We start from the raw sequence: 25,096 nt of genomic DNA on the forward strand, positions 1-25,096 counted from the left end.
AGTACACAGTAAAAATGATAGCAAAAATGTTGTATTCTATTGCTTTGAAGAATAGTAATGAGTACTGTTCCTAAATCCACAACTGAATTTTAGTATTTACTTATGAATTACCCATGAATACTGGGCTTGCTAAATGATTTTTGAACTGGCATTATCACTTTAGTGCTCACTCAGTAGTAACTTTAGTAAAATATTTAATATAGATGATATAGTTTTATGACTATCATCACAACGTCTGTTTTTGCCAATTACATTTTAGCGATGGTGTGAGCCCACTGCTGGAACTGACGCAAGTTTGTAGATTTCTTATGTTTTTGTGTCCAGTGCCACAGCTAGCAATAAAATGTTTGGTAAATTCCAAGGCAGAATATTGGATTTGCTTGTTGATAATTGTGTAGGAAAAATTAATTTTGGTGAAATAAATTGTAAGAATTGTTAGGCTTCTTGGCTAGATAGGACCTAATAAACATGAAACAGAAAATATACCAAAAATTTATATATGCAGTATTCCATGTAGTTAATGTCATCAGAGAATGACAAGTTATTTATGCCTATGTAATTCCTAAGAGCTGAAGAAGATACATAGGAACCTAAAAAACGTGTTTCAACTTTACTGTTCTTAATTATATAACAAAAAGAACAAGCAACAACCAAAATGGGAACTCTAAAGTTATTATTTATTATTTCTTTTCATGTTTTTAAATGATTTTTTTCATTTTATTTTATTTATTTTTTATTTTTTTGTAGTGCTGGGGTTCTAGCCCTGTACCACAATTATTCTAGGCAAGCACACTACTAAGAGGTTGTACTGTCATTCCACAGTCTGAATAATGGCAGTAGAGTTTGCACAACTCAAAAGCCTGCCTTGTCCCCGTTGTGCTATTTCCCTGTGATGCGGATCTGAGGACCTTATGTAGTGTGCAGATGACCCAGTAGAGTAGATGATAAGCAGTCATTTTGTTTGGGATCTTATTCCTGATTTAGGTTTCTAATTGAGCTATTAAGATAAAATATCCATAATCATTCAGGAAGAGTAACTTCTAATATTCTCCATTAATTCATTTTTTCGTTTACTGATAGATTGAATTAATTAACTATAAATAGTTCTATGACCCAAAGCAGCAAGATGATGCAGAGAAAAATCTTGGTAATGGGAGCAGATTTGCTTTTTCCCTACTGAGGAATCGTAGCTGTCTGAAAAAGTGTTCTTGTCTATGGCCATACCACCCTGAGTGCTCCTGATCTCACCTGAGAAAGTATTCTTTCCTTCATGACAGAAGGGAACAAGGACAGTTCTTTGTTACTCAGTAAAATGAATACATTTACTGATCCATTATCAATGTCTGAGAAAATCCAATATCATTGTGGGCTAATTCTACTATACACATATCATCAGGGGATTCAGAATCTCTGAAGCAACTTATTTAAATATCATTTACAGTTGTAGAAAAGAAGGACCATTAAACTATATTTTAATGCTTCTGTCTCTGTCTGGTCTTTCATGTTATTTAAAAACTACATACAGATTCAATGTTAAATCATTTTTTCTGACTTTCAGGAGGGATTGAAATAATTTTGCAATAACATATTTGCATTGAAAGACACAATACAGTTTATTTTCATTAGAAAACCTAATGCCAACCTATCACTTTCCACAAGATACATTTATTTCCATCTTTAAAAAAACATTTATAATTTAAGTATGCTTTAAAGGCATGGAATCTTAGTACTATATGAGAATATCATATCTGAATAACCATCTTTTCCTATTTTGACTTCTGTAACTAAATATACCACTTATGCACACATTAAAAAGTAAGCAAGAATTTTCCTCCTTTGTAAAAGTGATATTTAAAAAGTTAAGCATTTCTCTAATATTAGTAAGATAGTAAACTTCCTGCAATAAATAATCCAGTTAATGTGTTAATGTCTCTTTCAAAGAGATATTAATGCAGTCCTTTGTGTCAGCCACGGAAATGTAGCAAAATGATCATCTTAGTTTTATCAGAATTTAAATTTCACATACAAATGCTAATATATAATAAGCTATAGTAAGTTGTACTTATAAATGATCAGTGCAAAAAGTTACAAACATAACTTTTTAAAACTTTCTGTTAATTAGGAAAATTAATCAAATGTATTTATTGAGTTTGTTTTAGATCAAGGTTAAATATGATGATATGTATTTGAAGCTGTCTTTTGTTTGACGGAAAAAGGTCTCAATGAATTAATTTACTAATAAAAAAAGTAATTGCTGTTTTTGTTATTAGAGGAAAAGTAACAAATTATGTAACAAATGATTTTAAACAGTAATTTTAATTACTTTTCTTGTTGCTGAGACAAAATACCTTGCACACAAAATTAAAGGAGGAAAGGCTTACTGCAACTTACAGTTTGCAGACCTTTCAGTCTGTAGGTACATAGGTCTAAGGCAGGATGGCAGAACAGAAAGGCATCACAGAGGAGAAACAGTTTATAGCATGTCAGGTAAAAAGCAGAAGAAGCAAGCAGCAGCAGCAGAAGCCACTGCAGGCCAGCCTTCCCTCTGTCCTTTTATATTTCATCCAGGCTCTAAACCTATTGATTGATACCCCTCACACCCAGAGTGGGGCCGCCAATATCCACTCCATTAATCCCATCATCATGCTCTAAATCTCATTTTCAACCTACATTCGCACATCCTAATCCAGCCACATTTGAAATCTTTTATCTATAACCACATGAGGCTTTTGAGAGACATCTAGGTACAAGGTACAACATTGGTAATAATGAATTTCCTGATCAGTGCAATTCAACTGTTAGAAAAATTACTTTCTGGAACAGTAGAGAAAAAAATGCAGTGTTCATTTCCCCATTTAATGAAATAATCCACTGCATACAATATGTCACATTTTATTCATTCTTTCTATAAATTTGTGAAACAAGTAAGTATTCCTTAAATAAATATTTATTGAATCTGGTATTTTAGACATGAGTTTTCTTCTGGAAAGGAAACAGCAAGTTTAATAAGGTCACAGATTAGGAGAAAGTATAGATGATTTCACATAAAAATGCAGGAAATGCAGACTTATAATGGTGTATCTTGGGAGGATGAAGATGTAATGGAGGCTCTTAACACATCTTTATGGTCTCCACTGTGAAAAGAGTTCTACTCTGAAAATTGTAGCACACACAGGATAAATCTAGAAAAAGAAAAGATGGATATGTATTACAGAGATTAAAAAATAATTAAAAAGTGAAGAAATTATTTTTTCCATGAGTACAGTTAATATTTAGGATAAGTAGACAAGAATACATTAGAGTGAAATTCGAGTGTATGTTGTAAGGAAATTTTGAAGACCATGTGTTATACATTAGGCCTTATTTTATATCATTATATGTTGTTATTCATATATTAATATGTTAATAGGCATGTCACAAACCTCTCTCGCCTAAAATTTCAAAAAAATGAGTTCAGTGGGTGGGCATAATATTATGTCAGAAAGGGACTGAAAAAGTATGTGCAAAAAGTAATGGAATAAATTTAAAATGAATAGAGTAGGAAAGGGAGGTGTATTTACATGAATAATTGACAGAAATTTGTTATCCACTATACATGGATGATAAAGGAGAAGAAGGGAAGATTTATACTTCAATCTTTATATTTGGTGACTAAAAAGGAAATGTGTTGTTAAAATGTATGCAGATTCACTGTGATAAAATAGAAGTTCAGTATTATAGGAATCAATTTTGAAATATCTACATGAACTTTATTTGAAATATGCAGGAAACAAATGGATATGTTACTGTGCATGATGAAGAAAAGTCCGGGAAAAAGAGTAATTTTAAAGATAACAGCATGTAGCATTAGAAAATTATGTTAAGGAAGTAAATTAAACTAACCAAATGTAGTACACAGCATAAAAAGAAAAGAGGGGCCAATACAGGCCTGAAGATTTTTATTATTTAATTTTAAGTAAGGCAGAAAAAGGTGTAAATTGAGAAAGAAAATATATGCTAGATAGAAAATATATTAATTTTCCTAGTCAAGGTGTAAATTGAGAAAGAAATATATAAATTGAGAAAGAAAATATATGAGACATGGAATTCAAGTAAAGAATTTTGAAGAGGGTTTCAGAATGTGAAATATACATGAGGTTACCCTTAGTGATGGTATAAAGAGGCACATGTTACAAAGAAGCACATATAGAAGTTTAGTGTATGATGATGTCAAATAAAAATTGTCATACATTCAGTAAGGACTGAACAACTGATGAAGAAAATGCAGCATGCATAAATTAAAAAAAATTGGTTCATTAAGAGTGGAAAGTATTTAAAAGCAAGATACAGTATCAATGCACAGCTTTATGTGATCCTATATATACATGTATGTATTTACATATTTCTATTAAAATAAGAACAAATATACATTAGTGTACTTTTAAAGAATGATGTACAAATTTATTACTGTACAAGTCAACTGGCATAATAGATATCAAAATGTCTCTTAAGAAAATGGGAAAAAATGTAATCCAAATAGGAAGCAATATTTCATTCTACCCTAAACATAATGTGGGGATACATTATATTCAGTAATTCCAGGAGATACAGAAATTCATGTGAATTTCAGGTGTAGCATCAATCCCATTATTAATAGGCATTAGGGAGAGACAAGTCTTAAAGAAGGAAGACACAAGTTAAGATCTAGGCCATAGAAAGAACTCCACAAATTCAATAATAAACAAGCAAGGTAAAACATTAACAATAGATTTAGATGTACATTTGTCAAAATAAGTTATAAAAAAGGTGAGGCACAACATGAAAAAATGCTCAATGTCAGTAATTACCAGAGTTCAGCGAATCAAAACCTCAACTCAGTAAGAATGTCTGTTATTCAAAAGATAAAATATAAAATTTGCTGGCAAGAATGTAGGTACATACTATGCCTTGGTGCCCCATTGTGTATCTCTAGCCACTTGGAGGCTAAGGCCAGAGGACTGCAACTTCTAGAACAGTCTGTGCAACTCTATCGAGACCCTGTCTCAAAAGGACTGCTGATGTACTTTTGTGGTAGAGCACTTGGGGTAATCCCCACTGTTGTAAAAAAAAACCGTGGAGAAAAGGAAATTCTTACACACTGTGAATGGGAATATAAATTACTATACATGGTATGGAAAAAGTATAGATATTTCTGATATGAATAATAATACTAACACTAATACTAAATCTAGTACTAATACTGATACTGATACCAATACTGATACTGATACTAATGCTAATACTAACACTAACACTAACGTATGCTCCAGAAATGCTGCTATTACATATATAGCCAAAAGAAGTGAAATTAATCCTTTGACATAATATCAGGAATCCCAAGTTAACTGCAATAGTCACAGTTACAAAGTAATAGAAAAAATTTTTCTGCTAAGTGACGAATGCAAAAAAGAAAATATGGTACATATTATAACAGTTAAGGTGAATTATAAACTTGACTGTTGGATGATATTCTTGGGAAGGTGCTCGGTTGATGTGGGCATTACACTCCATAGACTAAGTCACTAATGTTCCTAGCTGAATAAACATTTGGCTAGGAGGTGAGGATGGATCATGAGGATATAATAATCGTGTTTCTGACCACAACGAACTGAGCTTCTTTGCTCTGCCCCACCCTTTCACCATGATGTTCCTATCTTGGTGGTAGATGTCCACGACCTTTGCAAGCATGAGCCAAATAAAGCTCTCCTCTTTTCAACTGTAGGTTCCAGTTACTTTCTTACACAAACAGGAAACCCAACTGACGCAAAATTGATACCAAAAAGTGGAGCCCTTACTCTGACTATTCTTGATCATGTGGATAAGAAGCATTTGGAATTAGATTGAGGGAAGGCTTTGGAAAAGGATTGAAGCTGGAGGCTAGACAAGCATAGAATATTATAGGCAGAGTTTGATGGACTATCCCAGTCAGAGCTGAAAAGATCAGAATGATGTTAGGAATGTTAACGCTAAGGCAAGGATAAGAAGGTTCAGTTGTGGATAAAACCTTTGTGAGAATTTAACTAGAGGTTATGCATTTTGTATTCTGACAATAAACTTGTCTACATTTTGTCTACAATAAACTTGTCTATGATAAACTTCATCTACATCTTATTCTGAGAATTTCCAGAAGGCTGAATTTAAAGAGTGAACTTGTTGATCTGGTTGAAAATATTTCAAGGTTGCCCAGTGTTTAATCTGTGGCATGGTTACTGCTCCATATTTTGGGCATATTTAGTTTAGTATAGGATTCAAAATAGGGAATAAATATTTGGAAAACTTAAATTGTACCTGAAAGGAGCCATGTTTAATGTAGTGCCAAAAGAAATTGGTTTACTGAAGAGATTAGTGCCATTAAAAAGTAACCAAGTATTTTGAATAGAAGGAAGAAATATGCCTTGAAGACATTTCAGAACTGAGCAAGACTCAAGTCATTACAGGCCTAGGCATACCAAATGTAACACTTTAATTTGAGAAGAGAGCTGAGTGTTGTACTACAGAGCTGAGTGGGTACTACAGAATAATTTCAGCATGTTCAACATTTTGCATCAGAAACCACTGAAGCTATGGTTTGAGGGTCTCCAGCCTCAGCTACAGGTGGCAATAGATCTTTGTGTCATCCATATAATTCTCATCATTCAGGGATACAGAACTAACAGCTTATATACTGTGTACCTTATATTTGGGACATGAAGTGTCCTAGTCTTTTTCTGTATTACTGGGACAAAATACCCCATAGCAACAGCTTAAATGAAGAAAGGTTTACATTGGCTGGCATTTTGTAGAGGTTCCATCCTATATTCAGCTGGTGCCAAAGCAGAACAGCATGGCAGAAAAGCAAGGCAATGGGGAAGCAGAGAGAGATAAAAGGAGGTGTCAGGAAAGGAGATAAACATTTCGCAGTTACCTCTTCACCAACTGGCTCTTCCATCCAACCCTGTCTCCTAATAGCAAGTTGGGTAAAAGCCTGTATAATCCAATTACCCTCCAAACTCCAAATGCTCTACCTATGAGCTCATGAGTCTCTTGGGCGACATCTTGATATAGAACATAATATGAAGACACAGGGCTTATTGTTTTCCCTGCCAGGTTTTTCCCTTGCTTTGGTGTTGTTCTGTCTCCCTATTTTCCTTTTAGAAAAAGGAAATGCATGTGTATGTTTTAAAAGTTATTCTCAAGTATCCCCCTGACCAATTTTGCCTCCTCTGTTTTGTTAGAGGAAGTTGCCTCATTTGATTTTATATTATATTTCTATTTTATTTTATGTTCCAATTAGAAATCAGAATTCTTTGGGGTTTAACATTTTATCTTCTACTTGCTTATATATATCTACAAGCCCTTTAAATACTTGTGAAATGAATAAATGAAAGCCTGAAGTTTTGTATTAATCTTCCTAAGCCTGTTTTGTCACTTTATGTCCACTGTGAACCAGGGGAAGATTTTGATATATTGGGCTGAAAAATGAATTTGGCTATCTAGTCAAAATTTACATTTACTAAATGAGAATTCACCAAACATAATTACACAAAAAGAAATTGTCATATCTCCTACCTCAGCCTTTGCTGCTGCTAATACAATTCTTTAAAAATTGGCCCAATAATGTACTTATCGCTATTTTGCATTTTGAGGTGCAGTCAGTATGTTTCTGCACATGATGCCACTCAGTTTTATTAATGTACCCCATGACTTCCTGGAGACAGCTGAGTATCAAGCTGAGGCATTATTTTTCACTGACTGTGAGAACACAGGGTAGATTTGCATGTGCTGTGTGTGATTAACAATTACTGTCTGTATTAATATGCTTTGGGTACCTTGTGATCATCGAACTATGAAGCTATAGGAGAAAATAATGAGCCTTCACTTACTGGAGATTCATCATGTTTTGGGCAAACAAATGTTTTCAGATGAGTTTTATTATTTCAAGCTCACACAAAGCTCACTACACATTGGGGTGAGTATTTTGAGATAAATGATATAATTTCCCATGCACATTCACCTTACAAAAGTGTGAATTTCTCTTCAGATATTAATGAGAAAGGTAGATTGAGTAGTTAAATAGCTATCTGCTTTGTAAAGCTATTTGTCACTATCAAGTAAAATTAATTATATCTCTATCCTTTAGTCCAGAAATTCCAATCTTAAATATATAACAAAAACAATGTAGAACAAAGCTATATGTGAGAATAATGCTATTACCACTGTTGTTAATAAATCTAAATAAAAGCAAAACAGTTGTTCTGTACTGATAGAACTGAAAAATATTGCAATATATTCAAGCAGCAGAAGTACATTATAATTAGTATAAGTGAATTAGAACTTCGCATAACAATATGGATGACTCACAAAAATTCATGTTGGGCACCAGAAAGCAGACAAAAAGATACATTGTATATGTCTATTCACATAAAGTCCAGAATAACCAAAATTAATCTCTCTTGTTAGAACATAGTATCACAGAATTTCATGGATGATGTACTGATCTTCTGGAGTTATGTAAGGCTACTTCTGAACTGCTCTTTTGCTGAAGGTATTATGTGAACTTGATTGCATAGGGCATTGTGCTTCCAACCTGTTCTTACATGATTTGCAGCTCATATTGGACAGCTGAGGAGTTCAGAAACTCAAGTCAAGCAGTAGCCTCTGTTCTCAGAAAGTTACACTGTTAGATACAGTGATGGACAGGCAGAGAGACATCTATGAATCTAGACTAACTTTCCCACCACATAGTTTACATCTCTCTGGCCATCTTTCCCCTTGCTAGCCCTGCTGACCAACAGATTTCCCCAGGCCCACAACCAGACAGAGCTACATACCAAACGGTGATATCTACTTTGTGGAAACAATATTTCATAAATCTCCTTACAGTCGGCTCATTGAAGACTTGACTTTCAATTTCACTTTAAAGGTCCAAGTTTGCAATTCTTTCCAGGATTTGTGCCACTAGTAGTAGGCTAGTGACTCCTTTTATGATGCTCTGACTCTTAATTCCAGACTTCAATTTCCAAGCTCTTCCCACATTTCTGAAAAATATACATTATAGTAAACTGTGATTTCACGTATGTCTTCTATTGTGTGTACTACTTTAAAAGAACCGTGGTACAGACATTGGTGCAATGGTCTTTCTTGACTCAAATGCATGTTACACAAATGTGCCAACTTTTGAAATAATTCACTAAAACTTACATTTAATTTTATAGTTTTCCATTCATATTTTATATTTTCGTGAAATGCTTCTTTACAAAACTGCTTCTAGGAATGAGTGAAACATTCATTTCATATCAGATCAAATTCAATTTGATACTCATTGCAGATTTGTTCTCAGAGGGGAATAAGGCCAGTTACCTTTTTATCTAGGATAGCTATGTATCATTTATCAAAAAGTTTAAAGTGAGAAATTATTCTGTAGTACTCTCCAATGTGGCTATCTAAAATCTCATTAAATGTTTTCTTCAATACCACCTGTAGGTTTCCTTTAATTTAAGAAAAGTGTATCACCTGGAAGTACTAGAGTCTTTGAAGAAATCCACTGCATTCATAGGTTATTATCTGAAAATAAGAATGGAGCTGAGGGCACAGATACAGTTAGGAATCCCAGATCCTTCTTCATTTATCAATTTCCCCAGCACCAAGGAAGTATGACTATGAAGGAAGAGATGCTGCTGGAGAAGTAGTAATTGAACAAATGGAAGGATTAGAGTTGACATCTTTTCTATTGAATTGTAGTGATCTAAATAGTGGATCTCAATATCCCAATCCTCCTAACCCTTAAAGTTGGTGCATAGTATATTACCTAGCAAAACAGACTTTGCAGATGCAATTGGGTTAAGGACTGTGAAATCAGAAGATTTTCCTTCATTATCGGAGTGGACCTTACTGCAGTGTATCTCTGTACAAAGGAGACAGGGAATGATTGACAGAGAGAAGGGGAAAATGACTTGGTGAAGACAGCCAGCCCTAAGTGACATCCTAGCAACTTCACAAGACAAGGAAATGGATGCTCACCTAGAATGTCCTGAATCAGCAGAGCCTTTTTGGTGTCTTGATTTTGGCTCAGAGATACCCAGTGCAGACTTCTAGTCACCAATTAGTAAGAAAGAAAAATTCCACTGCTTGACACACCCATATTTTGGAATTGTGGAAGCTGCTATTGGAAACTCATGCCTGAAAGAAAGAAAAGCCTCAAAGAATTAGCACAGTGTCTATCAGGAACATTCAGATCCCAGTAAATAGAAAGAAAAAGGAGAAAAGAATGAAAACAACCAGAAATAATGGTAGACTAATTTGTATTCTTCCAACATAAAGAGAATCAGGTTCCAAAAACATGGCGACAATTTAATCTTATAGAATTAGTGGTTGCAGTCTTGATTCCATTCCCGAGAAAAGCTTCAAGGTAGTCTTCATGATAAGATACTTCTCTCCTCCAAAACAACGATCTTGCAACGAAAAAGGCAGACATGGGCCGACGGGGTGGTTTCCACCTGTGAGCTCAGCAATGGTGGAAGCTGAGACAGGTGGATCACAAGTCAAGCCCTGGCCATCTTAGTTAATTAGAAAGACTGTCTCCAAAGCAAACAAAAGAAGGGAAAACAAAGGGCCTGCATTCAGGTCCCAATAACATACATACACCGAAGGCAAAATCGAATTTAATGAGGTCATAATTAAAGACAACAGAGTGGTTGGCCTAATAGTTTCCTCATGACAAAAGTCTAAGGGGAACTTGCTGATTATTTGAATACTGAACAAGAATGAGCTCATGTGAGAAACAGTTGGGGTTCATGCTCTTATGATGTGTGTAAGTAGCTACTTGTGTGTCTTTTACACACAGGAACACAGTTTTGAGCCTAAGAGCGCACATGATTTTTCTTGGGCCTGTTGTGAAAGCTGTCTGCATTGTTAGGTCATTCCTATAAGCCATGCATTAGTACAGTCATCAGGAAAAATAACCTTCAGAACATCATGTTTTTTTTCTATTTCCTCATGAATTGTTTCCCAGGATCTTTCTTCTGCTTCTGGGCTTTCCAGGTTCTGACTGTATTTTCTGAAAACCTGGTTTTCTAGAATCTGGCTTTATTATTTATGGTTAATTCAATCTTCAGAATGATTTAGCCATTCACACTGGACCTTTTCCAGGAATACACTTGGAGTCGCTCTCTGGAATACAGGCACAGGCCACTCTGGTGAGACACAGAATCTGGCCTTGGACTATGTGGCAGAGAGTTTAACTCAGTGAGAGCATGTCCTGCTCCTGAGGTGCATTCTTCAGAAAGCCCTGTTCTAGCCCTGGTCACTGAGCTCCCGGAACGTTCTTACTCATTAGGTTAAGTGCGTGTGCTTGTTACACTCTGAACAGTTAGTTCTAGGAATGTTATGCATGAGAAACACTTGCTTCTGCTTCACAAAACTGACTCTCGGGATTCAGTTGTAAGGACACTTCTGGTAAGTTGCACAGACGGTGATGCATTCCCTCAGAGTCCACCTACATAAGCAGGGGTGGCTGCTGCTCTCTTCAGTCAAAATTTATACACCTGGTGGCATTCACTTTGGCTGAAGGAGCTGTGTTTTCTTTGGGGCTACTCTCTGTGTGAGGTACTTAGAACTTTTCATCTGGGTTCCTTGGAACTTTTCCCCATAAGCATTTTCCTTCTGCTCATTTTCTCCGTGTCTTTTCATTTCACAAAATGTAACTGTGAATGTACAAACACTAAGTCTGATACATTCTCCTACTTAACTGCTGAGGTCAAAGATAGCTTTAAGGACTCTAAATAATCCAGTATCCCAGTATAGAAGAGCAATAGGTTTTCTCACATACTGGTGTATATGATGTTCCTATTTCATACGTGTTAATTTCTGTAACAAGGAATGAAGCAGAATATACCTATAGCAGTGGTAGGGAAAGTGCTTTAACAGAAAGCAGTGTTAGTAGTAAATGAATGAAAACTTACTAGTTATCCTTGTAAATGTTTGAACAATTCTTACAGTTTTTCTCTAAGTATATGGCAAGTAAAAGTTTACTTCAGGAAGAGATGAGTGAAATCTATTTTTTAGTTTACTGAGGATGATATTATTTTGTCAGCCTCTTAAAAATTCATTTTAGGGAATTGATATCTATCTATCCAGTTATCTAAATATTTAACATACAGCCATAGTTATTAATCTCCTTTTCCTCCACACCCTTCCCCCTCCTCCTTCTCTAGATTCCCTTCCTCATCTCCTAAATGTCTACCTTCCTGTTTCCTACCATGTATCCTTTACATTACTCTATAAGTTATTTATATATTGAGTTTTCCATATAAGAGAAATGAAGCAATATTTAACATTCTGAGTCTGATTTATTTCTCTAAACATTATGATTTCAGGGTACACCAATTTTCCTACAAATGACTCAAATTTATCCATGTTTATGATTGAGTCATACTGCATTATGTTTATACATTTCATTTCTTTCAGTCATTTATTTGTTAGTAGGCATGTAAGTTGTTGTCATAGTTTAGCTACTGTGAATTGCAGTGCTCCATCTGTCACTGTAATATGATGTCTTTAATTCTTTCTAGACAATATCAGTGAGAGGGCCAGAGCTACATCTCAGTAGCACAAGGGCCTGCCTACCAAGCTCAAGGTCCTGAGTTTGATTCCCAGTATAAAAAAAAAAAAAATTAGAAAATATCACTGAGCCACATATCTGACTCAAATAGAATCTTTATTTTCTGTTTTTACCAGTCTCTGTACAGATTTCCAGGGTGGTTGTACCAGTTCATGTTCCTACCAACAATGGAGAAAGTTTCTTTTGCCCCACATACCAAGCAGCATTTGTTGTACTTAGTGTCCTTTACTGAATAAGATGTAATCTCAGAGTTGTTTGGATTTGCATTTCTTTAATGGCCAGAGATTCTAAATGTCCATTCATGTAACTATTGGCCATTTGTCCTTCTCTTTTGAATAGTGTTTATTCATTTCACTTTCTCATTTTTTTAACTGGATCATTTGATTTTGAGGGACTCATTTTTGAGTTTTTTGTATTCTAAATATTAGTCCTCTAATTAGAATAGTAACTGGCAAAAGTTTTTCTCATCATCTAAAGTTGCCTCTTCACTCTTGAGTATTTCCTTTGTTGTGCAGAAATTTTTAAATTTAATGTATTCCTGTTTGTTGATTCTCTGTATTATTTCTTGTGCGACTGGAATTCTTTCATGAAGTCCTACATCTTCAAGTGTTCTTTCTATTTTATCTTTCAGTAGATTCAGTGTTTTTGTTTTTATATTTAGATCTTTGAACCAATTTTTGTTTTTATATTTAGATGTTTGAATCAATTTTAGTACAGGGTGAATGATCTGTGTCTAGGTTCATGCTGCCACGTTCAGATAGCCAGTTTTCCCAGCACCATTTAGAAAGATGCTATCTTTTCTCCAGTGTGGACTTCACTTTTGTGAAGATCAGGTGGCTGAAGGTTCAAGGAAGCATTTCTGTGCCTTCTATTCATTTCATTGTTCTACTTGTCTATTTTTTGTTGGTACCATGATATTTTTACCCATGCAGCTTTGATGTATACTTTGAAATCCAGGGTTGTGTTGCCTCCCTTGTGCTTGCTTTGCTCAGGATTTCTTTGGCTACTTTGGATCTCTTCTAACACCAAATAAATTTTAGGATTTTTTTCCTCCATTTCTGTGAAGAATTTTGTTTGGAATTGTATTGCATCTATGTACAATTTTTGTTAAAATGGCCACTTGGATAATGTTAGACTGGTTTCTCAAGAACAATGGATGTTTTCATTTTATAATGTTCTCCTCAGTCTATTTTTTTCAAAGCAATATAGTTTCCTTTATAGAGGTCTTTCACCTCCTTATTTAGGTAGAATCCTAGGTACTGGATGGTTTGGATATTTCTGCAAATGGTATTTTTTGTTCTTATTTCTTTCTCAATGGATTTGCTCTTGGGGTGTGGAAATGCTATTCATCTTTTGTACATTGCCACTTTGTTGATATTTTTATTAGCTTTAAGTGTCATTGGTGTTGTTTTTAGGTTTTCATCTTTTAGTTGCTTTGCCATCATTGCTTTAACATGCATTCAATTTGGGGGAGATGTTAAAATAATATAGCTTAAGTACATCTGACATGTTGTAACAAAATAATTACTGATGTGCATAATTGAAAGAAATCCCCATTTTGAAACCTCAGTTATGAGGTAAATTCTCTTCTCTGGAAATGTGCACAAAATGGGAATGTAATTGGAGATAGGGTCTTGACAGGGATAAGTGAGGTTTACTCAAGTCTTCAGGATAGGCAATAAGCTGATGCCTGATCTCTTTATTAGAAAAAGTAAAGCTATACAATGAAAAACCACATAGAAACACTGTGAAAATGTCCTTTTCAACCTGGAGAAAGCAATGTTTTTGTACACTATCTTTACATTCTACATCCAGGTTGGGAGGAAATAAATGCCCTGTCTGTACCACAGTTTATCGCCACATCCCCGAGAGACCAATGTAGCCTCCAAATAGTGAAACTACAAATGTACTTTCACAATTAACTGTCAACTAAACACCACTATCTGGTAAATATAAGCAGTGAGGCTTGATTACCAATTTAATATTAAATACATATTGGAAAGTTTCAGTTCTCTCTTACTCCTTTTGAAAAAAACAAAAAACAAAAAAAGTGTATCTTCTCCAGAATTTCTTGCCATCTAAATTACTGTATCAGTCATTCCAAACCTTAGGCCATGAACGAGGTGGCTGTATACATTCTTATATTAAACAACAACCCTAGATTCCATGCATAATGCCTTTACTTACCAGTATTTCCAACTTTGAAATGTGTCTAGATAAAACTCTGGCTGTAAAGTTATAAAATCAATTACAAGTATTTTCAAATGCAGTACAGTATTTTGCCGCTGTATAGTGGATATTAATGGAAAAGCTGTCATGAAGGAATCTACATGGTTTTTCCTTGTTTCTTTTAAAAAATATATAATAATTACATAGGAGATTTGCAGAACCTTCAGAAGGACATCTTATTCAATCTTAAACAAAACTGGGACAGATGTGTCTTTTTCTTTGGAAAAAAATAGCATAGCATATGAGTAGAATGGTGGAAGGAAAAAGTAAATTCTATTTCACTGTTTATTTTGCACATGAAGGAAAAAGAAGAGAAGGAATTTTTCATTGTTTCTTGAAGGTAATAACCTTAAAAGGAGAAAATCCCTAGGTCACTGGATCTACTAAAGGCGATATAGGATATTTGTAGCCTGAAGTTATCTTTAATGTGTTCAAATTGCAGCTTTTCAATTTACTAACAGTGAGACATTCAAAAAATTTAATTTCTATATCTGGACTCTCATACTGCAAGTATAGTTACCCTCATGGGACTATTGTGACATTTGGAAAAAAAAAAAAAAAAAAAAGCTTCCAAATGCTTGACATGGGCCCTATTTAAAAATTCACCATGCATCTGGGAGCCTGAGGCAGTAACATCAGAAATTCTCCAGCCCAATCTGGGCAATTTAGTGACTTAGTAGAACAGTCTTAAAGTTTGAAAATAGGTTGGAGATTTAGCCTACTGCAGAGACCTTGGGTTCAATCCCCAGGACTGCAAAATATTTATTACACTTCCATAAACCCTGTTACATTGTATGGACCAATCAGTCATCTTCCTCAATTTACTGGAATGATACTGAAAATGTTCTTGAGTTTTAGTAAAGAAAGAGGGCAACTCCTCAGAAAGAAGCAAATCAATTTAAACTCTTAATTTTCCTGAGACTAAGAAATTGGTTTTTACATCTATAGCATTTCTTCTTTTTCTGATGCACTCCAGTGACTTTTGTAAAATTCCTATTTTTACTAAATCCAAAAGCCTTTCATAGAGTCAAAAGATGACCAAGTTCAAAATCCAAAGTTCACATTTGGCAAGCATTTCAGAATATCTCTCTGCGCTTTTCTTTCCACAATATCTTTTGATCATTTTTTTTGGAAAACAAAGTGTAAATATCAAGCAAAAGTAATTAATGAGTATAAATCTTTTTAAAAATCAAATTTTTAAAATATTGAGTGAGACATAACAGTTTTGCTTTAGAGTGAAGATGTCACCAAGTTAACAATTCAATTAATGTAGTGAAAGGCACACTTTGAAATTGCAAAACATGCTGAGTTTGTGTGACAATTCAGCCAAATTAATGCACAGTAATATGGAAATCAGTGCATTTAAAGTGACTAGAAAAGCTACCATCCCATTTATCTTTTAGAGTGTGTCTTTATTAACCATCTTTCTGGAAATTCAGCAAAACTGCTCACATAACTCCATGATTATTCACTCAATATACTTTTAATCATTTTCTTTAACATTATTTCATCTTATATGATTCTTCCTGCCTTTTCTCACACTTACCAAATTGTTTTGAAATTGTAAAATAGCGTTACTTCCCTATGGACCTCTGAAATTTCGAGAATTGTTTATAAGAACAATGGTTGGTAAATATATATAACATGACAGAGACTCATAACCTGAATAAGATGCTTATAGAACACTATTTCAATTTTGTATTGAAATATACAGATATAACTCATATATCTTCAAATGAAAGCAATGCAAATGGACAACAGGATGACCCTTTTTTGTGGTTCTTTTCTTTTTCTCTCACTATTCTCTCCTTTTTTGCTTTCTTCTTTTTCCTTTTTGTTACTTTTCATGGGTGATCTATATAATAGCATTAGTGAAGGTGTCCAGTACTGTTATCAAAACATGAAATTAAGGAAAAAAGTGTGGGAGACAGAATATACTGCCCCAAGTTATGAGTGCGAATAATTACGAAGAATTTCAAGACATGTCATTTGAAAATGTGCTGCTGTCATATTGATTATTTGAACTGAAGTCAACTGGAGAAACAGCTAAAGGAAGGAAAGACATTCCTTGAGCTTTGCTTTTCCTCACAAAGAGAGAGCCACAAAATTGTCATCCATCCCAGCTCTGCAATGGTGTTTCATCAACCAGGAAACATTGATTCCTCCTCACAGAAGGGAAAGAGACTAGAAGTTCATGCCTCACCCAGCCAATCTCTGTCACCATATCATATCTCCTATCTACTCTCTTAGGGGCTCATTCAAATTTCCTAAAAATCATTGGCTACATCACTTTATCTTTCCTAAGACTGCGTGTAGTAAAATATACTAAAAGATTGTATATAAAATACTGAGTTTTGAGTGCTTCTTCCTGTGATGTTCTATAGATATAAAATATTAATAAATTTATGAAGTTTCTCTAGGATCTGCTTGTTTTCAGATTATTTGATAGAATCAGTAATCAAACTTAACTAAAGAGAATAGAAAGATTTTCTACTCTTCCAGAGAAAATGCACATTCTCACATATAATGGAGATTTTTACATTAACACACACAAAGAATATTTAATTTTAAAAAAATTATTTTTCATTTGATTTATTATTTCCTATTTATTAGAATCATAAAGTTCCATAAAGTTATTTATATATAACCTCAAATTGTTTATTTCTAAAGTTGTTTTTAAATTTTTAATTGCCAAATAATAATAGTGAGCATTTCTGAGTTTCAGTGTGAAGTTTTGTTACATGTGTACAATATGAAGTGATTAAATCAAGGTAATTAGTATATCTATCACCACACAGATGAACAAACATACACACACAGGCACATATATATGTATATATCTATTTGTTGAGAATATTTAAAATTTACTAAATGACTTTTAAATATGCAAAATATTACTATTAAATATATTAACTAAATGAACCGTTAGTAATTGAATGAACCTAAAAAGTTATTCTTCCTTTATACCGGGAAATCTTTACACTTGAACATCTCTGTAACACTATTCCACTCCCCAATTCTGCTAGCCACCAATCTATACTTTTGTGCTGAGTTCGTTTTTAGATACCACAATCCACATTGTGAGGTGTTTTCTTTTTCTGCCTGGCTGATTTTAGTTAGCATAATACACTCTAGGTTCATATATATTGGTAACCATCTCATGTCTTAGAACGTAAACATTGTGTACTGCAAATGTGTATTAATAAAAATAAGTAAAATATTTAACAGTTTTACAATATGTATATAGAATCTAGGTATATATCATCTATTATCTACGTATGTATCATCTATCTATCTATATCTATCATCTATCCCTCAATCTATCTATCTATCTATCTATCTATCTATCTATCTATTTATCATCTATCATTTTCTCCATATCACATCTTCTTTGTCCATTCAGTTATTAGCTCTTCAATATAGTAACTTCATTTCCTTTGGATATTATTCAGAAATAGACTTGCCTAATAATAAGTAGTTACATTTTTAGTTTTAAAGAAATTTTATGTAGTGTTTTCCTAGTAGTTGTATTAATTTAATTTCCATTAACTGTGTACAAGACCTGCTTTTCTCTTTTGAAATACATCAGTTTGTACCAGTGGAAATATACCCCCACCATTAAGGCCTTCTTGTCCTGGTGACCTTGACCCCGTTTATGCCTGACTTAGTAATATTACTTCAACAATTTTTTCGTTAACTATTTATTCATTATTCAGTTGCCCTTCTCTTTATTATTTTTCTAATTGTTTTATGGATGAATTAAGTCTTTGGCATATATTCACCCTATACTGTGTGGGCATATTTAAAACTTAGAAAATTAAACTTTAGTTAAGAGGAGCAATGACAGTTTATCCAATAAGGTAGTTTACATAGCTAATAAAGAAAATTATAAAAACAGGACCAAGTACTAATTTTATCATATGAATGCCTTCAAATTAAGATCTACTTAGTACCTTTGTAATATTTTGCAACACATATAGTGGCCTAATCTCCTCCTAAAGTAGCTTCACTGACTCCTAAACTATCATCTAAGTCTCTTCTGAGGGGAGTCAGACTTTTCTAGTTTAATCTATGCTTCCCTTTTAAAATGAGAACTCTGCTCTTCCACGGTACAATTTCCCACCCTCTCTCTGCTGAAGTGACAAGTATGTAGCCCAAGCTCCAAAGACACACAAAGAGAGCTGCTGAGCCTGGTCTTTTGCAGGCACAGACTGCACTGAGGAATATTTCCCTGAAGTGTGTGGAATTGTGTCATTGAAGAAGCATCAGGAGTGATTATATGGAATCTTTTTAGGGTCATCTGTCCTCATTCACAATGTTGTTTAGGACTTCACTTACTCTTCAATTCCATTCATCATATGGAGGTTAACGGGGTTAAATCGGAGCTGAATCACAGAAGAATAGTAATCTGAAAACTCTCTCATTCAGTTGTGCCTCTTGTAGCATTAGTGGAGTAGAGAAATATTGGGAACCAGATTCAGCTTTTGGAAAAGAAGCTGGCTGACATGTCTAAAGATAGAAAATGGTTTCACAAACAATGTTTTGGAATGTATTTTTTTCTTATTTTTCCCATGAGTTTGTTTTTATTGTTTAGACTTAATTGAATGAAACTCTGAGAACTATTTTATTTACAGTCAGAAAGCAGAGAATCATTTTGAACAATATATTATTTTCCCTTTAGCAATAAAGGAATAGACAAAAATTTATATTGAAAGAGGAATTTTTTTACATTCTTGTCATTCAGTGTGGAATGGCATTTGACATTTGAAGGACATTCATTTCACCTAAGATTTCCTCAAAAAAGAAGAAACAGATTTACAGTGTGACGCATCCAATGCCACAAAATTGATATCAGAGGAAGAAGGGACAGAATATTAAATGAAAGAGCACTTTACTGAAATCGAAGAAAATTAAACTCTAGGGTTTATGTTACCTTCACATGACTTTGCTCAAATCTCAGGCATTGTATGAAGACAACTACTTCAACTCCATTTATTACACAAACCCAGCCCTGGCCTAATGCTGCCTCTCAATCGTGGGACCAAATATTTTCAAATTCAACAGTTTTGATTGCTGTAAGAAGAATAATAAATGACTTCTGAGGATCATAATTATGACTGGATTTATTTGATGCTTTTGCAATAGACTGTGAATATATTTATCATTTTTATGTGCCTCAGAGCTCTTGGTTTGCAGTTCAGTCAAGGTTTGCTTAAGTAACTAATTAATTTCCCCATTCTATTCTGTGACAGCAATTTTGTTTGTTTTTTTTAGAGCAATTTTGAAATACCATAAATTCCAAAACATGTACATCAACCACAAGTAATTACTAAAAGTGACAAGCAAATATTTTATTTTGTGTCTTTAATTAGTAATTGTAAAGTAATACATTTCCTACAATATAATATAATAAAAGCAAATGGTTAAATCATTAAAAATTTCTTTTTTAATAAAAAATTTTTAAAAAAACAATACTGTGCAACAAAACTAAGTAGATGTTTCTGGAATGATATCATTTTAATTAAAAAGAATCATTTCAACCTGCATTCAATTTCAACAAATCAAGTAACATGACCATAACTCTCAACACTCAAGCAATTTTCTGCTTTAATATTGCATTTTCCTTTTTTATCAAAGTAATCAGAATGTTGTTTTGCAAGCAAACCATTTATTACTTGGTATGTGGCTGTGTATTACTTCTCGGTTGTGTTTTGCGGTCATGTAATAGAAATGGAAGTTAACAGATCATTTTTCTAGCACTCTGGGAATGAATTATAGTGCCATTAAAAGTATAATGACAGAATGCACAATGAGTGGATTCCAAAAGTATGTTAGTAAATCTGTGCAAGAAATAGAGACATATCTATTAATATATTTGTATTTGATTTTCCCCCCAAAGGGCACCTGCCAAGCAAATCTGAGAACAGAGATGTGAGAAAAAAATTAAATGGGGCAGATTTTCTCATCTTTCATTGAAATCTGGCAGTGTTCAACTTTAATTTCAAAAATCAATACCTAGGAGCATAATTATAACATGCAAGTCATGTTGATGAGCAGTATCAGAACTCCTTATAATACAGCAGTAAATAGGGAAGACAGGAAGTAAACGAGCTAGAAGAGGCAGGAGCTAAAAGATACACATAGAAAATTAAACATGTCGAGGATATAGCTCAGTGGCACAAGTGCCTTCTGGCAAGTGCAAGGCCCTGAGTTCCATTCCTGGAACCAAAATCAAGACAAAACAAAGAAAATTGAGGTTACATCGTAACTTTTGTCCACAAAAACCACGAAGTTGAGTACTGCTGTTATGCTTAAGCCTTTCTAGAGGATTTTAAAGAACTCTTTCAAATTTTCCTCAAAGGAAGGGAGTTGGATGATTTTTCTAGGCTCATTGAAATATTTGAGGAAAAAGCCCATGCTCTAAAATACATTTTAATGTACGTGACAACAAAAAATGTATTGTACCATCTCCATTTATATATTTTTTCCTTTGTTTTTGCAACAAGATCTTATAAATCAGACTGGCTTAACCTCACTATGTGGCCTGGTTTCAACCTTGCCATCATCCCTGCTTCAACTTCTAGAGTGTTGGATTGCAGAGGTGGACCTCTGTGCCCAGTCTGTCATTCTTGGTTTGATCTTTAGTAGGGAGAATAACTTTTAAGAAAAAATTCCTTAAACTGGTTATAAGAGAATATCGTATACATAAAGAGAGATTTTATTTTATAAGTAAAGCAAAACAAACCAAAAACAATAATAGGAATGCTACCAGATACCTTGAATTCTTGTACCCTGGGAGGGTGAGACAGGAAGGTCTCAATTTTAAGTCAGTGTAAGAAATTTATCAAACTTGACCCTGTCAAGATTAAAAAAAATAAAAGAGATGGAGATGTAGCTTTGTGAGAAGGTGCTACTCAGTGAGAAGGAGATATATATATCCACATCCTCTTAAGATCTATTTGAGTCCTCCTGGAGTGGATCCAACATCTCCAAGGTGACTGCGAACCCTATAAACAAAGGAACAGAAATAAGGAAGTGAATCTTGTGGGAGAAAACTAAACATTTCATTGTCACTGGATCAAATAATAAAACTTAGGATGATAAGGCATGGGAACACAGGGTGGCCAGGAAGGCGCTGATCGGAACCTGATCATTTCCTCCTGTAAGTGAAAAGGGGCAATGATCAACATCATTTCTATGGTGAATGATGAGCATTTTCAATACTTCATGTCTGTCTCAAAGTCATGCCAAAATTGCAATAATCACTATGAATAATACAAATATAAATAATAGCATAGAATAAGAAAATCGTGGCCCAGGATCACCAAAAGGCACAAGAAGAAAAACATGATTTTTACAAAAACATTTTAAAGAAAATCCTACAGGTAGTCAGGCAAAGTCCAATTAAGTAGAATACTAAATTCAACCTTCTAATTAACAAAACAGTTTCAAGAAACAAATCCACATTAGAAAACAAGCAAGCATGAAAGACAGCTCAGTGGCACAAGCACCTGCCTGGCAAGTACAAGGTCCTGAGTCTGATTCCCAGTACCAAAAAACAAAAAGAAAAAAAAAAAAGCCAAGCAAGCAAAATGCCTAAATATAAAATTCATACTCCATTTTCCAATCTAATTCTTAATTTACAAATATAAACATAAAATTATTATTACATATACACAAAAGGAAGAAATGATTAATAGGTGGCCAAGTTTTATGAAAAAACACATATTGTGGAGAAACAAATTTGTTTTTATAACAGACATAAACTAACATGTTGATATGAAAAAGGAAGAATCTACAAAAACAAATGTGTAATTCATTAATTACAAACTCCTGTCTCCTACTATAAATGAACTGAAAAATACTAGATAAAAAAAATCATAGTGAACAGGATTAAGAGAAAAATCCAAGAAAATTATGACAGTAAGCACATATATAATTATATATAGAAACTAAATTTATTCATCAAACATGCACAGAAGTGTGCCTATGCATATTTGCACATATGCACATATTTTTATCCTCTTAATCAAAGGCTGTTTTCTCTTGCATTCATTTATTTGCCAAAGCTGAGGAATCAGAAACAGTACAGCATTTTCGGAATTGACCAGAAGCCCCACTACAAAGTTACATAGAATAAGATCCAATACCATCCATCTTTTGGCATAATGGAAATTATACTTGATATGAGATTTGTGAATCTAAATCTGTCAGTGATATTTTATAGACGTCAAAACCTGTAGAACCCACCCTTTTATCAAGACAGGAAAATGTCATCACCTGGGAAAGTCACTGGGAGCCAACCTGAAGACCTGTCCTACTGTGACCTCCTAGCAGCTCTCTCCACTCGCTGGTCCTCTCGAGGAGACTCCTCTTTCCGACTTCTCACCATCCATTGCTTTGGGTTTGGTGGATTTTGCAGTTACAAATTGGGTCATATTTAACATACTCTTCTGAGTTTACTGTATTTTTCTCTGAACAAGGAGACAGTGGCATGAAATCAACACTGATAAGTAGGAATTGGTATCACATGATTTTAATTTGCACTTTCCTAATGTTAAATGGTATTGTGAATCTTTTTATATACTTTTTGGTTATTTATTTATTTTCTCTAAAGAACTGCTTTCAATTACTATGTCTTTTTTTTTAATTAGACTGTCTTTTGTAATTAAGTTTAAGAAGTTTTAATATTTTCAAACTTCCTTTTCCATTTTTAGGTTGTCCTTTGTCTTTTTGACAATATTACTTGATGCATAAAATATTTTATTTTAAATTTATCCAGTTTTTGTGGATTGTGCTTCTGTTGTTATATCTAAGAACTGCAAATTCAAGTATATTTTTTCTAAGATTTCATGGTTTTACTTATGATATTTAATTTGCTGATTATTTTTTAAAATTCTTTTAGATGTAAAGTAAGGTTCAACCTTAAGTATTTTTACATGTGAACATCTAGGTGTGTTATTACCATTTGTTAAGAAAGTACTTTTTCACAATTGGTTGATCTTGATACCTTTTTGAAAAGTCAGTGCCTATAGATATCTGTGCTTATTTCAATTCTATGACATTAGTCTAGCTACATTCACATGCTGATATCATCCTGGTTTTATTATTGTAGATTTATAGTAAGTTTTGAAACTCGGTGGTATGCAGGATTGAGAATTCAATGTTAATTTTGTACTCTTTAAAGCCTCTTTAAAATTGATATAAATTTGAAGAATTGCTTTTCCAGGTCTTAAAAAGCAGCTGGATAAGATTGAATCTGTATGGTGTTTGGGGTAGGATTGTCAGTTTAACATTTCTAAGTCTCCCTATCCATGAAGACAGGATATTTTTTGGCTTCTGTCCTGATTTCTTTCAGCAACACTTTATACTTTTCAGAATCTCATTCATGTTCCTATCTTCCTTCTTCAGTTCTGTGCACTCTGTCTTTCTTCTTATTACTGTTCTCTGCTGTTTTATTTTAATGACCTGAACTGTCTGCTACCCATTCATCTGACAAACTGTGAGACAAAATAAACCTCTCCTCCTCTAACTTAAGAATATCGAGTATTTTTTTCAGCAATGAGAAAGTAATTAGGAGAATTTGTTTAAATTAAGTATTTTAATGACATAGTAAGAGTGAATTTTCTTATAAATGACTATCATTTAAAAATAACATGGATATACTTCTACACAATGTTTATTCTTACTCTTTGAAAGTACAGCATAGTATAATGACTTCTCAAAACATTCATTCTGGTGTCAGGAACTTTGAAGTGTGTGGAGTGAGTTTATTAAGGGAGAGATGTACACTACTTGTGTTTAAATAACCTAACACATCACTAGATTCCACTTATAATGTGAGGGCACGCTCCTATTTCAGGCTTTTCATGAATAAATTTCAATGAAGATTTTATAAGTTCCAATCTTCTCCCCGATGTATTCCCTCCCATCACTCAGACAGCTAATCATTATCACAGAAGACAATCAAATGGAAATTTACCCAGGGTTTCTTGGTTTTAAGAATTTCATGCAACAAAAGTTTCACACATTTGCATAACTGATTCCTATCATGAAAGGCAGGAAATTAATATTTGATGTCAATTACTTGAAACATAAAGAAAAAATATAAACGAGACAACCTTTATTGAAACACATAGCCTGCTTCAGAAACTGTATCCTCCCATCAGGAATACTGTCATATGATAAAAGAAAATTGAGATATTTTCTACTCTTTTGATTTAGATTTAGATTTGTTTTTTAATCTAAAAG

The sequence above is a fragment of the Chinchilla lanigera genome, unplaced genomic scaffold (genome assembly GCF_000276665.1).
Source record: "Chinchilla lanigera isolate Chin_1 unplaced genomic scaffold, ChiLan1.0 scaffold00037, whole genome shotgun sequence".
NCBI lineage: Eukaryota > Metazoa > Chordata > Mammalia > Rodentia > Chinchillidae > Chinchilla > Chinchilla lanigera.